At 36.4% G+C, this 13,727-nt stretch overlaps 1 non-coding gene across 1 annotated transcript; it reads right to left on the bottom strand.

Moving 5' to 3' along the window:
• Nucleotides 1-13,378: 13,378 nt before the first annotated feature.
• Nucleotides 13,379-13,485, bottom strand: LOC127090139 (small nucleolar RNA R71). Its single transcript, XR_007791669.1, has one exon. It is a non-coding gene; the product is annotated as a small nucleolar RNA R71 (small nucleolar RNA).
• Nucleotides 13,486-13,727: the final 242 nt, after the last annotated feature.

Raw genomic sequence — 13,727 nt, 5'->3', positions numbered from 1 at the left:
CAAAGAAAAACTGGAATTAGAGGTCAAATGATATAGGATCAATAACAAGACCTGGATGAATGCAAAATGAGCATGGAGTACATTTCAGCTATGCATGATTTGAATTTGTTTTTATGCATGATATATGAATGATCATGATATGAAATATTGTCACTTGAGTGGACTGGGAGTTTGTAAAGGCTTTTTATGGAGGTCATGATTCCTCAACACCGAGAACTCAACCAAATATTTTGTGATAGATGTTGTCAAAGGAGAATTCTATCAAACTTGACAGCCACAACTTAGCCAATGGGTTCCTTTTGAAGGATTAATGAACCGTGCTAGCGTAATTTTTGGGCACTCGTCTTAAACTCAATAGTTGTTGATGTATGGCCGAATTTGTTTGAGCAGTTTGAAAGCATGAAGGGGGTCTGCCCCTCTGTGGCTCATCTTGCCCCAGTTTGTTGGGTATTTGAAAAAATGTTCACCTTGAAACTGAGTTTGAAATAGCTTGACATGAGATGATCTCGAGATGACTTGACACAACATTTGAATACCCGCAATGATCTGACCCTAATTAACCAAAACCTGGAATGGTAGACTTTTGATTGATTGTCCTCGGATAGTTGGGCTCAATGAGCTTCTGAGGTGGCTTGCCCCGATCTGAGTATTGAAGCAAATTACTCTTGGCTAACTAACCCTTAGGGTGATTGGCTTGGATTGACTGATACTCAAAATGATTTTCCCTGACTGGACTTCTTTCACTTTATCAAGTTCCTCAACTGTATATTGTTGGAATTTATTTGATGCTGAGGGATGACTTGCAAATAAGATTGTTCATTCAAAAAATGGTAATTTTAATGCAATGCTTATGCAAAATTTTGAAATCAAAACTTATTGATATGAACAGGTGAAATACAGTGAACGGGTCATTGATAAGAACACAATGATGGTCTAGTCATTCACAGTGTGCAAGGTGGTGTAATCAAATGATTAACAAAGATAGTTTGGAGTCAAGTTAACACAACCTTGCTGTAATATGCTTTCAAAATAAACCTTGCCTTAATTAGGTCTTTTAAAGGGTTGTAATATGGTCTCGTTCATGGTTTTTTTGAAACAAAAGGATATAAGGCTCAAAATTTAATTTTTACCCACCCCTTCTTCTTGATGATCTCCAGTTGATACGTTCAGTTAAATCAATACACGCATTCGACTTCAAAAGTGTGAAGGTGAAAATGAGGATTCAATATGAGATTTTCTTGAAATGGCAGTCACCTTATTTTGTTTTTGTTAAGGATTTAGTGACCTCTTTTGATTGATTTTTTTTATATCCCTAATTTTTTCCTGGACCGCTTCTTTGAAGCCTTTGGTCTATCGGGATGCCTTGATTTTTGCCTAAGTTGTTTTGTGGTATTTGACTTAGCGGGATTTTTTTCTCTTTGTTTAAAGGTGTTGACTGCCCCATTATTGGTGGATAGGGATAAACCAACACTAATTTTAGCTTTTCTCAGCTTCTTCGACACTTTAACATGTGCGTGAAGGATAACATGTGGTTGAACATAATTGGAGGGTGTATAAATGGAGGAAATCTTTTGAAAGATGGAATGCATGGTCAAACTATCTGAACACAACTACCCTGCCCCATGTTAAGATTAAAGGTTTTAGATCTAAAAGAAACACCAACTTCTAGGCTCAAAGTGGTTGACTAGGGATTAACTCCTTATCTCTTCAGTGTTTGGGGATTTGAAACAATGCCTTACATCATTGACAAGGTTTTCTTCAAAAGTATACCACAACAATTTCAGGTGTTTCGTTTTCATCATCCTCCTTCCAATCTTTGTTAACACAATAGTTTGATAAACAAGAGTGAACGAGAGAAGTATATTTTTTGTTTTTTTGCATAAATGAAGGGAAAAAAGAAAGAGTGAATAGGAATGGATTAATTCAAAATGCATGATCACTTCATTAATATTACCATTAGAAACAACAAAGCTTAAAAGCAACTAACAATCAACATGCAAGGAAATTACAAAAGAAATGCTGAAACAACCAAATGATTGCCAACTTTAGGGAATTAGCTTCTTCAAACTTTATCTGTTAACTTCGGGAGACACCCTTTGCGGTCTTCGCACTTATCCGGGTGATAGGTTCATGTTCACCACCAAGCTTCCTTCTTGAGAGGTTATGTACATGTTGCCAATCAGCCATTGTACTTTGGATTTGAAAGTGTTGCAGTCTTCGGTTGAATGCCTTTCTGACCCGACATGATATCCACATTGCATATTTGGGTCATACCCGGGTGGGTAAGGTTGTGGAGCTGGCTTGAGAGACTTGGGAACCACCAATGAGTTTTGAATCAGAGGCTGTAGAAGTTGGCTATGTCTTGAGGATTGGATGATGATGAGCCTTTCTTCTTTCCAAGTTATTTTGAGGCCTAGGCTGATTTTGAAGTTGATTTTGATATCTCGGGCCTTGGGCTCGTTGATTTGGATGAGGAGCAAACCAGGATTATAGGTAATGAAGACCAAAAGGTAGTGGTTACTGGTATGGCACTTTGGACATTACTAACTGCTCTTTCTCATCCACTTGAAGGTTGGGATCAACAAGCTTTTTGACATTGGCACGACGATCTTTAAATTCTTTTCCTTCAATCTCATCGTTGGACACAACCCTCTTGGATCCACTAATCACTTCTCATTTGCTTCCGTTGGCATGAGCCGTGACATTTGAAATCCAAGGTGATATCTCAATGCTCTTATCGGGAAACAATGATATCTCGTTAGCCATATCCCTGACCTCTTCCTTATGGTACAAAACCATGAGAGGTTTCAGGGGTCCTTTTCCTTTCTCATTACCTGGCCCAGAAATCAAGATATATGTACCTGAGCCTTTATCCTTGAGTGTTGGCGACCTTATGCCAATCAATTTTTGCAGCTTGAGCTTAAAACTCATGCATTCCTTGATGAAGTGCCACATTGTTCCAGTATGGTATCCGCACTTGACCTTCGGGTGATCTTCTTCAAAGACTAAGCTCTTTTTGTTAATCAGTTCTCATACCAAGGCTTGCAGCGCTAAGCAAGAATCCAGGTCATGTCCCACTTCCCCTTTATGTAATTCACATGTTGCATTTAGATTGTACCATGGCAGGTATGGTGACGTGGGTGTGAGAGCTCGAGGAGTCACCAAAGAATTATGTCTCAGCTGCGGGTAGATCTCGCTATATAGAGTCGGAATCGAGTCATTGTGATCTTTGTTCCCCTTGTTTTGATTTTGATTTTTGTTCTGAACCTGACTTCGGTGATTTTGAGAAGGAATAGCCAAATGATGTTGATGATGACATCCTGAGGGAGGGCCATATACCGGTAGATGAGGAGCTTCAACATGGAATTGCCATTGACTTGAGGTAACACTATATGGATGTGGAACAATAACTCCCTCTATTGTAGCAGTCTATACGGGTGACCCTCTTTTCTCAACAAGGCTTGTTGGGTTTCCAAGATCCATCCCATTTGGCTCTTCAAAAGATTGAGTTCCTCCTTCAATGCTTCTTGGATTTTCCTTAGCTTGTCCATCATCTCCTAAGACATGGTTCTTTGTTCTAAACGTGTGTTAAGAATCACTTTGCTGATCATGGACAAAGGATGGATGGTTTTTTTTTTGGTATTTTCGAAAAATGATATGCAATGCATGCTGACGAATGCAAATGCAATGGTATATGAATGGATGCAATGCATTTTTTTTGTGTTTTGGTATGCAAATAAAATGCAATGCAGGTAGTTAGGATCTGGGATAACACGAGTAACATAGAACACCCTACTAGGTAGGCTCCTTAACAAATAGTTCTAGGCTTTCTATCCATAAACCCATTCACGGGATAATTTCTACATTTTTTATAAGGTTCCCAGACTCATGGACCATAATCGTATCAACGTCATGCAACAGGATAGCCACTTTATGACCAGAGTGGCGAAAGGTCTCTTCTGAGCGGGGTTTTCATGTTGGGTGCAAAAAGGAGAGGCCCTTGGAGTCCAACATTACGTAACCACCAAAGCAGGAACTGGTTCTAAGAGGGGATCCTAGAGTCATGGACCCTTCATGAATCAACGTCATGCGACATGCTAGCTGTCTTATAACGAGATCTACAGACAGGTCTACTCTAGGGGAGTCTTCATGCTAGGCACACAAGGAGTGGCCCTTGGGGACTAACACTACACAACTTCCAATTCTAAACTTATGTTTTCCCTCTTCTTTTTCCAAAGCTTGGGTGTAGAGCTTTATTCATGATATCAAATTCTCAACGCCTACACACACACACACACACACACACACACACACACACACACACACACACACACACACACACACACATATATATATATATATATATATATATATATATATATATATACAGATATTAAAATACGATAAAGTAGAGATAAATAAAGCATATAACAAAGGAAGAAAAATAAACACACAAAGCTAACACACATACGAAAACTTAACTAAACAAGGGTTGACTCACTTAGGAGATGTTCATTCCCCAGCAGAGTCGCCATCTGTCGCACCTCGAAAAATGAGAACACGACTTAGCGAAGCGCAATTGCACGCTCGCAATGATGGAATGAACAGAGTCGCCACTGAACTTTATTTATTCCTAAAAAGTAAAAGGGAAATATCGACAAAACCCAAGAAAGAACGACAATGATTATGGTCGTCGCAATCAAATCAGGGTTCGGGAGTCGATTACGCAAGGGGAAGGTATTAGCACCCCTCACGTCCGTTGTACTCAACGGGAACCATTAGGTTAGTTGTGCGCATTAGTGTTAGTTTGAAATGTTAGGCTTCTCAAGTTATTAAGTGGAAAAGAAAGAGTAGGAAAGAGAAGAATATTTTTGGATTTTGGCAACGAAGGGGACTAAACCTAAGTTACTTATTAATGGGCCTGACAAGATTTCACAATCCTGCTCCTACGTATCTCCGGGTGTAATAGAGAATTCAAGGCTTACGTAGTTCTGGGTAGAAAATGTTTGTTTGTTGGTCAATTTTAGTGAAAGCTATATTGTATTAATCGACGAAAAATATTATTTTACCCAAAACAGATGAGGAGCGAACGTATACCACACAATGAATAGATTTACAAATAAACATTCGGAAAAACGTCATTTATCTCAACTCAACAGTTGTGGACAAAACATTGCATTACATCATCTTAAGACAAGATGTCTTTCGTTTGTGAAAAGGTTTTCCTGATCAATCGCACGACAGCAAAAAAAAAGAGTTTGATTGGTTGAATGTATTTTTGGGCTTGAAAGACGAGTATTTATAACTTGCAAGCTCTTACAACTTGGGTATAATACCCGAGATTACGTCTAGACCTTTCACCCAGGTAATATTTTTCTTTCAATTTTATTGAGAAAATAAGTTTGAATGTTTACAAGTGTTTTGAAGGGAAGACGAACACTTATGGCTTGCAAGCTCTTACAACTTGGGCCTAGCATTCGAAACTACGACTGGATATTCCATCCATGGTAATCTTTTTCTTCAGATTTTATTTAGAAAAATGTTTGAATATTGGAGCATTTTGAAGAGAAGACGAATACATAGGGCTTACAAGCTCTTACAACTTGGGCCTAATATTCGGGATTACGACTGGATATTTCATCCATGTAATCTTTTTCTTCAGATTCACTTATGAAAATGATTTGAATATTGAAGTGTTTGGAAGAGAAGACGAATACATAGGGTTTACAAGCTCTTACAACTTGGGCCTAATATTCGGTAATACGACTGAATATTTCATCCAGGTAATCTTTTTCTTCAAATTTTAGTTATAAAAATGGTTTAAAGTGATTTGAGGATAATTAAAATGCAGACAAGTAAATGCGAGCATACAAAAAGAAAAGAGCTCATTGTAAGAAGACCCAAGAATAAGCCAAGCAACAATCTATGCGTTCAAGCAAATTTCAAAAGATAAATTGAGTTTCAGCTTTGAGATCACAACGCGATAATAAACCAAATAGCAACAACCACACATATTATCTTCTTTATGAGTCAAAACTTAACAAGTCGAAATGAAAATGACAGCACACCCACAAATTATTTACAACAACGAAAAAGAAACACTAAATTATTTACGGTAAATACAAAAGGGTTAATAAATCTAATATTAAGAATAATAGCCTAATACTCAACTTAAAATTATTATAATAAGAACAATATATATTAATCATAAAATAGAATAGAAATGGAATAATAAATAGAGAAATAAAAAAAGTTATTAATTTGGAGAGAGGGACGCTGCTTGTATGGTTATTGGAGATACAAATGACACATTTCAAATGATTAATTGTACTTTATAAGTTGAGACACATTTCAAATGATTAATTGTACTTTATAAGTTGAGATATCTACTGCACTTAAAATGTTTAATCTCAATCAAAACTTAGTATAAATATATAAGTCATTAAATGGTCAAAAGTGTTATTGTAATAAAATATAAGTTTTTTTTTATCTAACAAAAAGTCCGTTCCGAGCAACTTAATATTCCACCAAAGCAAATATCTCACCCATGATAATATTTTATCCCACAACTGCAACATAGTACAAAAATATAAAAGTCCATAAGTAAAAATTCTACTTAAATAATAATCATAATGAAAATATACTAACAAAAGTAAGAGAAAAGGTCATAAAGAGTTAGAGAGTTGCAAAAGTTACAAAGCTGAGATGCAAAGGAAGAGAGAAATGAAAATATGTGTGTTTACATGCTATCTTATGACACTGTTGCATGGGGAGTATCCGCTGAGTTAATGAAGAAAAACACTCTCCATCCATTTTGTTCTATTTTGCAAATCTGAGAGAAAAAGCATCCGTCAAGTGGGGCGGTTGTGGTGTTAGTGATCCCTCCCTAATGTCATGGTGTTGTGGTAAATTCATGACCATCAAACTATGGATAAGCTAAACGTCAATTAAACCAGAGTCGCCACCGCGCTTTTATTGTTTCCAAGGGAAAAAGGAAAAAGTACGAATAAAACCCAAAAATAAGAAGTTTTCAAATCAAAACTAATAAAATGCCAGAGATTACAGGTAAGGGGGTTGGTTACACAGAGGGAAGATGTTAGCATCCAAAGTGTCCTAGGTACTCCTAGGGAGCCTTTTTTTGTGTGCATATGTATTTTTGTATAAAATGATGTTTGCAATAAATAGAGTGGAGGGATGAGAAAAGAATTCATTGATTATATTTTTGTGTTTAACATGACCTTTGGACTTGTGCCTACGTACCAACATAAAATGAGGGATCAAAACCTCGTAGTTCATGGTAACAATTTCAAAGTGGATGCATTACTTTTAACAAAAATTTAAGTTTAACAAATGCACAAAAGACCTAAAAAGGTTTGAATGAGTGTTATCTCTTTTTGTCTTTTAAAATTTTAAGTCAAGTATAGTTAAGTTCATTTACAAATTTGATTAAGAAAAGAGTTTAAAAATTCAATGGCATAAGGCCAAAGTTTCTAATTTGCAGTATGGTCTAAGTTTAGAAATCCCAAATAAAGAAGATTTTGAAAGAGAGGAGAGATTTGAAATTAAAGAAGTGGGGAAGATATGAAGAGACTAATCCTAAGCAAATTTTTTAAAGTTAAGAGTTGAAAAGATCTGACCAATGGGCTGCAATCCAATAGACAAGAATATCATATAGAAACCCCAAATTTCCCTTGGACTTTAAAATCAAGCAATATCAATACCCCAAATTGTAAGATGAAGAGCAAGGCATCAAATAAAGATAGCCACATCCAAGCTTAGCAACTCCATGATCTTCTTCATTATCTCTCATGCATCGGATGAACTCAAATATAGGCGCTAGGCACAGGTTCAGAGTAATAGCTTCAATAAGACCATGTAGAAGATGAACTCATATGGGATCACAATACTTGCTTAGATGAAGTTTCAAATCACAAGCACTTGGTTTCCTGAAAGTTATCATTGGCCAAGTCCTTTTGCATAGGGAGTGTTGCCTAATTCTAAGTCCAATGTCTCAGAGTAAATCCAACAGTCTACACAAATGTCTTTTAGTGTTTTTGTTATTATTATGTATATTAAGGTCAAAAGACCACAAAGACAAACAAGTATATACAATCACAATATAATCACAAAATGAGGCTCAAATGAGAAAAGTAAAAATGACATTAAAGTGAACAAGTTGAATGGTATGAACAATGGCAAATGAATAAAGAATAAAAATTAAAGTGCATAAAAGTAAATGACTTGAAATTAAATGTTAGTTGTTAGTTGATTATAAGTTAGCATTGCTTTTGCTTTGGTTTTGTTTAAGTCATTCTTTGGACAACACTCAACCCACTATTCACAAGCATGGATCCTTGAACCAAGACATCTTCCAAAGAAAGGAAAAAAGGCCAAGTTTCCATACAATACCATGAAAGAGGGGAGACTTACAATCTCACTTACTAGAATGTTATGCCTTTGTATCAACAATTTATTGTTATGTTAAGCAATCATAATTGGAGTTATGTAGAAGTCACAACTATTTGAGGCCGGACAATAGAAACTTTAGTGTTAATGCATGTTAGAAATACGGTATTATGAACCATACCCCTAAAACATGCCACACTTAAAAGAATATGCAAAAGGGGTGGGTCTAATCTCATCCACACTTATGTTGATTTTGCAATCAACTAGCCTTAGGATATAGAGACATCATAGGTACATGAAATGAATGAGAAGAGAATGAGATTGATATGAAGAGGGAGGGGAAATTGAATCAACACAAATTGGTCAAAGGAGGACTTTTATCAAATTAAAATCATTCATTCATTTTGGGAGATGAAATGTATATTTCATCAATCTCCTAAATCTAATGATTTTAACTCAACAGAGTCAAATCAAACTTGACCAAGGCCCAACAACACAAGTCAAACTCAACAAGTCAATATCAAAAGCTCAACACAATTTATTTTGCATTTAAACAATTAAAATCAATTAGATAATGCATTAAATTAAATTATGGTTGGTCAAAATCCTAAAACCTCATCAAAACACCAAATAAATGACCATGAGATTTATCATAGGTCAAACAAGGTCAAAGGACCTTGGAGAAAAAATTTCATTAATTTTGGAAACTTAAAACTATTTTTAAACAATTAAAAATAATCACAAAAACAATTAAATCATGAAAAATATTAATAATGATCCAAAAAATAATTTTAATTCAGAAAATGAAAGAGGAATTTATTTAAATTTTTTTTGGTGAAACTCTCATATTTTTTGGATCAATATTAAAATTAATATGAATTAATGAAAATAAACAAAATAAAATGAAAATCAGAAAATAGGAAAAAATGTGAACCACTTGATCTCCCTCATTAATTGAGGTGGCATATCAAGTGGCTGCTAGCGCGCGTTCCATGGTGGACACAAGTCAAAGCGCTGTAGGGATGGTATGCAAAACCAAGGCATGAGATTAAAATATTTGAAATGGATCATGTGGTTCAGATGAGTGCCATCGCACCGCCGAAGCCAAAGCTTCGGTTTCCTTCTCCGGTGAGCTTCACCGGACTGGTTCGCTCACAACCATCACCAAAATTAAAAAGAAGGACATGAATTTAAAGTAAAAATGCTCAGGAGCTCGAATCTGGCCTCAATGCTTCCTAACTCCAAGTATATTGAAAGATACAAGGAGTTGAATTTTGAGGTGTATGATCTGAGTTGCTTCGATTTGATCTCAAAGCAACTCAATCTTGTTGCCTACATTGGTAGGACTTCAGACAACCAAAGATCAAGAAGAATTATGGAGAATTGAGTGAGAACCGAAGAGATGAAAATTTCTGGAAAATACCTTCAATGCAGGTCTGTATTCAATCGATCTTGCTCTTGCTTGCTATTGATCTTGCTCAGGACACTTGATGGAGTGGAATTGGATGAACAAAAGGCACAAGACTCTTGGAGTTTTGAATCTCAAAACAGTGGAGATTCAAACTTAATTTCTAATGGAAATTCTCAAGATTATCCTTTGAATGAAAGGGTTTGAAGGTTGGGAATCAAAGTTGGCGCCCAGGGTCCTTCATTCTGATGACAAGGGCTTCTATTTATAGCCATATGGATTGATATTTGCACACTTGAAATGAAGATCCAAAAATAGCAATGTACATTGCATGGGTGCATGGGCGTGTGATAGGCCCATGTAATCACTCCTTCTGGTCCATAATTGAGTACAAACATTGCTGAAGTCATGTTAGAAAGCTATGCAATTGTGTATGCAAGTTTCAAGCTCACTTATGCCAAATGATGATCCAATGTTCAAGCCATGAGCAAGTCACTCATATCTTGTCCAAATGGGATGAAATTGGACTTTTTGGAAAGGTTAGATCAAGAGGAACAACTTTCATGTTTAACACTTTATCATTTGAAGCTTGGATCATGATGAATTTTGAGTTGGAAGTTGGGAAAATCAAACATGTCAAGAAAATTTCTAAGTGTCAAGCTATATGTTCACTTATTCCACCTTGGCTAACTTTTCATGTGAGCTTCAAATGAGAAAAGTTCCTTCATAAAAGTTGTAGCTCTCTCAAAGTCCTTAAAAATGGTCACAAAGTTGACCTCATTTAGATTTAATATGAAGGAGTTATGCATTTTTGAAGTTGAGGAAAATCACTTGTTCAATGGCATTGGTCCAAAATGACCTATAATGTATCCTCATATCACATGCACATAAAATTTGAATTTGATCTTCCTTGAAACATCAAAGTTGAAGTAGACATCTTCAATTTGATTTTGAAACTTGGAAATCTTTCATCTCATAAAAATTAAGCAAGTTATGGCCTTGGGAAGTTGACCTCCAAATTAGGGTTTAGACAAAATGACCTATAATCTTTCACCATAAAAATTGACTTTCCAAGAAAAACTAGATCTAGACCTTAACATGAAAGTTGTTTGTAATGTAAGTTAAAGTAACTTTTATCTTGGAATCATTTTTATACGACACAAATTGTAGGATATAGGGTCTAGGGAACCCTATTTTTGATCAGATGAATTCCTCTGGTCAACCACCATGAACCAACTTTCTAGCTTGCCATTCTCTTGACTTTAGGGACTCATTGATAACGCGAAAATACATCAGATATTTGCCTTGATTTACACTTAAAGATAATATCACTTTAATTAATATTCCGATTATTCCGCAAGTATTCGAGTTGTTTTTGCAGGTATTTAAATCTCCAAGCATTAATGAGCAAAATGTAGAAAAGGAAGAAAAAGAAGAAGAAATAGATAAGAAAGCACAGAAAAAGCAGAAAACCAGAATGCAGAAATTGCTGATGTGACGACCGTCACAAGCTTCATGACGATCGTCACGACCCAGCCTGTGACGACCATCACAGGCCCATGATGAGCGTCACATGACCAGATTTTACGCTTTGAAACAGTCATCAGAGGCACCCAAACGTGCCTAAATTCTCTCCAACAACACGACTCCCTCGTGGATTCCTCATTCAACCAGTCTTCCTTAATTTTCTCAACCGCCAAGACCTACCAAAACAATATATAAAGGACATAAGTTGGAAAAATTGAGGAGGCCTACACTTACGCTCTGTAATTGATTTTTACATCATTCTTGCTTTTTAGTTATTTTCTTTTCAGCAACTTTGTTTCCGTTGCCTTAATTCATTTTACCATTCTTTTTAGAATTCCTGTTTTCCCTTTTCCTTCCCGTTTTCCAGTTAGCCATAGTAGTAGTTTCCTACACTGGGGAACTACTATACTTTAGCCATAGTAGTAGTTTCCTACACTGGGGAACTACTACACTTTAATTAATTTAGTAAGCAATTGTATTGAAGAAGCAGAATCCTACCGGCTTGTGGAGGACTGCTCAAGTACTCTAAGATTTTCCATACTCTGTTAATCCAATTGCCAGGTTTTTATTCAATTATTATTATTATTATTGCCCAGTTATTATTATAATTATGTATGCCGCAATGTTAATCTGTTTATGCTCTGTGTTTTCTCTATTTAACATGTCCGACTAAATTACCGGTATCTGTAGCAATTTAATTAGATGGGATTTAATAATAATTGGTGAAAACTCTTTTTCTCAAACAATCTTTTAGGCTGATGTTTTTAATTTAAATTTAACTAACTTTGTCACAAAAGTGAGAAGCTATTTAATACGATTTTGCCACGAGAGTGGGAAATTAACTAAGGTGAGAACCAACAATCGCGAGAGCGTGAGGCTCGAGCTGGATAGTAAAAATTAGGCATTGAGTTTAAAAACAGCGAGAGCACTTTAAAAGCAATTAGAACTTATTTATTTTCAAAAAGTAATTTTAACTTCAAATGGGACAGCGAGAGCGTACATTCCGAGTTAAAGCTATAGGCCGAATCAACAATCACGAGAGTGTGAGATAAAGTCTTTTAAATAAATATTTTCTACTCAAAGGTATTTGGCATTTAAACTATTCACCAGTGACTTATCGAATCCCTGACAATTAATGCGTTGCATACTGATTCCTTCCATCAATTCTTTCTTAAGCCTAAATTTCTCTTAGATTTAATATTTTGCACCCGAACTTCTATTAATCATTCCCTTAGCTAAACATAGTGACGTTAGTAACACTAGTTTGACCATAGGTCCCTGTGGGATCGATATCTTTTAAAACTAAAACGAATGGACTGTGCACTTGCAGTCAAGTACCCGATAGACTATATTTTATATATAGTCACGACTAGCATCAAGTTTTTGGCGCCGTTGCCGGGGACCTGTTTTAGTCGAATAGTGCAATTCTTTTGTTGCACGGTATAGACTAAGGTAAAAATAAAAACTAATCTTCTTTCCCTTATTTCCCCCGATTGTATGCCAAGTACTCGCTCACAAGGTGATAACTTAGCACCACCAATCCCAGAATTAGAGCGTTTCTTATATGTAAGATGCCGAATACAAGAATATCCATAAAAGTACGATATTCCCGATATCTTCTCTCCTACTAAACCAGAAGAAAAACCAACCATGGCTGAAGAAGGACCACAAAATCGTCCTCTTAAATTCTACGCTACCCCGTCCCAACAAGAACCTCACAACAACATTGCTGCCCCTGCTATCAATCGAAACGATTTCAAGCTGAAACCCTCATTATTATCAGCCGTCCAACAACATCAATTTTCCGGAAATCCTACGGACGACCCTAATGAACACCTGACCAAGTTTGTGCAGTACGCAGACACTATAAATGCAAATGGTGTATCTCAAGATGCGATAAGACTGCACCTCTTTCCTTTCTCACTAAGAGACAGAGCTTGGGCTTGGTTGCAATCCTTGCCCTCCTACTCCGTTACAACATGGGAAGAATTGAAGAACATTTTCTTATCCCGATATTTTCCACCGAGCAAAACTGCTATGCTGAGAGCTCAAATCAACGGATTCCGACAGAAAGATGTAGAATCTCTCTACGAAGCGTGGGAGAGATACAAGGACATGATGAGGATATGTCCACATCACGGTCTCGAAGGCTGGGTGATCATTCACACATTTTACAATGGGCTTCTGTATAACACAAGACTGACAGTAGACGCTTCCGCGGGCGGTGCACTTATGGACAAGCCATACTACTAAGCCTATTAACTCATTGAAAACATGGCCCAAAACCATTGCCAATGGGGAGGTGAAAGAACTCCAGTAGAAAAAGATTAAGGATAACGAAATGCCCTCATTTACAGAAGCCATCACACAAATGCCCTCATATGCC

The sequence above is a fragment of the Lathyrus oleraceus genome, chromosome 5, assembly GCF_024323335.1.
Source record: "Lathyrus oleraceus cultivar Zhongwan6 chromosome 5, CAAS_Psat_ZW6_1.0, whole genome shotgun sequence".
Lineage (NCBI taxonomy): Eukaryota > Viridiplantae > Streptophyta > Magnoliopsida > Fabales > Fabaceae > Lathyrus > Lathyrus oleraceus.
This window is presented reverse-complemented; position numbering and strand designations above follow the sequence as displayed.